Source organism: Prionailurus bengalensis, chromosome C2, assembly GCF_016509475.1.
Source record: "Prionailurus bengalensis isolate Pbe53 chromosome C2, Fcat_Pben_1.1_paternal_pri, whole genome shotgun sequence".
Lineage (NCBI taxonomy): Eukaryota > Metazoa > Chordata > Mammalia > Carnivora > Felidae > Prionailurus > Prionailurus bengalensis.
The window spans coordinates 128,164,716-128,169,170 of record NC_057350.1 but is presented as its reverse complement, the minus strand read 5'-3'; positions in this window follow the sequence as shown (position 1 = coordinate 128,169,170).

The window sequence follows — 4,455 nt, the reverse complement described above, 5'->3', positions numbered from 1 at the left end:
CATTCAATGAGAAAACATTTTCTATCATCTCATAGACACCATGCTTTGAGATGGGAATGTACAAGTGGATTTTCTGATTTTTTATAATCCTTATGTCAAAAAGTTCTCCCAATCTTAAATTTATCTTGATGCAACCTCAGACCTTTTCCTCTACTGTGTTTTAGCTGAGATAAAGACTCTCTTAAAGAGATAGAGCTGCCCCTACCCTCTCCTTTGAATGGTATAATTTTCCATTCCAAGTACTTCCCAACTTTTTATGCAATATTCCCAACATTTATGCAAATGTGCATATTATTTCCCAACTTGTCTCCAGTTTCTATTAGCTTTTGAAATGTGGAAGCCAAACATTACTAGCTCTGGCTCAGTTTGGCATCTCCTAGAAACTAGGGCCTGGATTTTTTCTTCCATTTGTGGGGAAAAGGGGACTGGACTGGGAAAGTGAAGAGGAAATCCAATATTCTGAACTTTCACATGAAAATTCGTTCCTGTTTCAATAGTGTCTCCAGAACTTGTCTACCTGACATCATAGTCTTAAACATAACATAACTAAAGCCAAGCTCCTTCTTCAGGCTTTTGCACAATACTGGTGGAATTCCTCTCCATCCACATCCTATTCAGAAAAGTGATATAGTGGCCCTTCCCATCACCCTCCTTGCTAAAGGGTCCTAGTTGCTAATAACATAAACTTTGAATGCAAATGGTATCTCTCTTAGTAACAACTCCTTAGCAACACCACTTGACTTTATTCATTCTTTTAACAAATATATACTGAATGCTCAGCAAGGGAGAGAGGACTTCACCATTTTTGTTCCTATTCAACTTCTCTTATCAGCTCTCCCTTTAAAGAGGAGGAATTGCTAATCTTATTGATCAGGACAGTCGGTGGGGCCACTTTTTTCTAGCAGACAGGATTATTTTGCTCTAAAATCAGCACCCAGGTGTAGTGCTCGCCTTTTGGCCTCAGACTCATGTAGGTCCTGATACTAGAAGTGGGTCAGCCACCATAATTTAGTCTTCTACTCTGAGACCTGGCTGGAAAATGTTCTCCGAATCACTCTTGGGACAAGCCACCTTTATCTGCTCTTTGTTTCTATCTCTGCACAGCCATGCCAGAGTATCATGGCCCTAAGATTCAGGTTAGGGGCTGACAGAGAGGTGAGAGGTCCCACTTTCTCCTCAGATCTGAGCCATGTCTCTTTGCCAGTTTCATCGCAGGATCCTAAACTGGTATTTAGGTTGCTTGCCTGAGGAGCAAGCTTAATAGCTTCCCAGGAAGAGCTTGGGAAGACAGGGAAGATTGACAGAGCATGATTTGAATATCCAGGCTATCAAATCATCACATTAGCCCAAAACCTCACCTCCAGTCTCTAAAATTGACTATACACCATGCCAGGTGCTAGGCTCCAAGGACACGGTCATATGAAGCACCCTCTCCTCCAGGGGCTTATGATCTAGTGGAACATTTTATCTGTCTTGGAAATTAAGTTTGCATTGTCATTATCTGAAAGAAAGCTTATCCTTGACAAGAGAACATTTGAAATGAAATCTAAGTGTGGTTTAAAAGAGATTTCATTGTGGAAATTTGGGAATTTGTGAAAGTGAGGTCAGAGCACCTGTGTTATGCTCTATTAAGATCCTTACATTTTATGGCTCTGCCTCAGAAACTTTACTAACTGGGAAAAAGGGAAGAAATTAGCAAAAGGATATAGTTCTATCTCAAGCCCAAACGTCCAGGCACAATTCTGGAGCAATAGAAACAACAGCTGGTGACCAACTGGCTTTTTTTTAATGGGAGAAGAGTTTAGAACCAAGGAGTGTGTAGCTATGAGAACGTTCACATCCAGAAGAGTGTTCTGACCCCCATCACACACAGAATGGTTCCCACCCCCCAAGACATTTCTGCCTCAAAATGGGAAAATCAGAGGCAAAAGTGTGTGAATTAACTCATTAGAGTTAATGAGAAAAAAAGTTCCTACTTGAAAGGAAGCTGTGGGGACAAATGACATGATGGATGTTTAAGGATGTGTCCCTCAGAAGAGTTTTCATTATTAACCGTCATCATTTTGAACAACTCTTTAGGGCAGGTAAAGGGCATTGTTCTCATAAAGTTGGGTCAACAGCCACTGTTACCTGCACTTCCAGGTAACTGGAAAATCCCATTATTGGGGTCTCTGCTGGTCACATGAAGTGGGCAGGCCACAGCGGGTGGTTCAACTAAACAGTCGAGCTGCAACTTAACAAGATTCAGGATGAGAGAGAAAGAGTCTAATAACACTCTGGGGATAGAATTCAAGTTGGATGAAATTTTAATTGATAATAATAGGAGGAAAATGATTTGTATAAAATTTAAAATACTCTTAAAGTATCATATTAGAAATTTGGGGTGTTGTTAATTCTCTGTATGCTTTATCTATTTTAAACAATTTAAAATAGAAATCTTGTGCTTTAAATAGGCCTCCTTTGGTCCACGTAACTTAGATCATATAACTCAGTTGCAAATCATCCAAATAGCAGCTCACTTTAATGGCACAGAAAAAATGTAAGAAGAAAGCATAAAAGGACTGCATTCCTAAAGTTATAAAGGGATGATAGATGGTATAATTTTTAGGAATAACCTAGGAACATTTTTAGGCAAGGCAAAACCTACCCTAATAACTAATTTTTCCAAAATTTCCTTGATTCACTTGTAATTCCCCAAAGAGATGCCCCAGCAAGTAAGTACATCCTGTTATAGAATTCAGTAGTGTAGTAAAGATCTGCCTACACCAGGTTTCTCTCTGATCACTGTCACTGATTATTTTCTATTCATTCATTCATTCATTCAAGAAAATTATTTTTCTCTAATTGGACCACAGATGCACAGAATTGGATTCAACATAATCCTTGATTGATGATCCTCTCATCATAGGTCCATGCCTGAGCTACTTTTATTTAGTTATTTTAAATAATGTGTGAAGCATTCATGAATGCACCACCACCACCCCCCAAAAAACGTGGAACTTTGACAGGGATCTAAATCTAACCATATGCTTCCCCCCACCCTTCATTCCATCTTCCTGTTTACTTTCCCCACCTGAGATATAAGCATCCGTTTGAATCCCAATTTCATTCCCTTCCTTTCCTTTCCTTTGTATATAATTTTATTGCATTTACATGTATTATATATGTACATGTAGAATATAAATTATATATACAAAGCATATGTATATGTGTATATATATTACTGTTTTTAACTTTATTTTTAAAAGGGGTATCATACTGTAAGTAACCTTTGGAAGACTACTTTTTTTCTTAACATGATGATACTTAAATTCATCCATATTGTTGCAAGTTACTCTGGTTCATTTGTTTTTAGATAATAACAGACAATATTATGTCATGGGAATATTTTACCATTTGCTCCCTATTCTACTAATGTTGGGCATTTAGGTTGTTTCCAGGTTTGGGCTATTGTGAACAATGCTGCTATGATCATTCTTGTAGTTGAATCTTGTTATGCATGGAACAAGAGTTTTTCTTGGATCTATACCTAGGAAATTAATTGCTGAGCAATAGGAAATGTAAATATTCAACTTTAGAAGACAATGCTAAACTCTTTTCTGAACTGATTGCATGTTCACCTTCAGGAGATTATGTCAAACTCTTACCCAGAGTTATTGCAAGCCTACTTGGCATTGTCAGACATTTTAATTTTTACCCAATTAAATAGATGTGAAATGATATCTCATCATGGTTCTTATTTGCATTATTCTGTTCACTAATGATGTTAAACATGCCTTTACAAATTTATTGGTCATATGGTGATTTTTTTCTATTCATTTGTTTTTTTCATTTTTCTACTGGTGTGTGTGTGTGTACATGCACTTTTCTTAATGATTTGTAGGAGTTATTTACATTTTTTAATGTTAATCCTTTGCAGCTCTATATATTTTCAGTATTTTACCTGTTTATTACTTATCTTTCAATTTTCTTTAAGGTATCTTTCAATTTTGAATCTATTTGGAGTTGATATAGTATGAAGCAAGAATCCAATGTCATCTTTTTCCATATAAATAGTAGATAAGTGCTTTTTTCCAGCTCCATTTACTGATCACTCTTTTTCTTTTACTGTTCTGATATGCCACATCTGTCACACACACACACACACACACACACACTCTGAGGTTTCATCTGTGGTTCCCTAACCTATTCCTCTGGTCCCATTTGTCTATCCCCATACCAATCTACATAGTCCTTCCTCCTTGCTCTTGCTTTTCAGAAATAACCTGACTACTCTTGGCCCTCTACCCCTTCATATGAATTTTGGAATCACTTTATCAAATACCATGAAAAACCCTGGGGGTTTTATTGGAAATATATTGAATCTACAGATAATAATTAAAATCTTTATGATATTAAGTATGTCTTATCCATGAACATAGTATCTTCCTTTTTATCTAGGTCTGCTTTTTAATG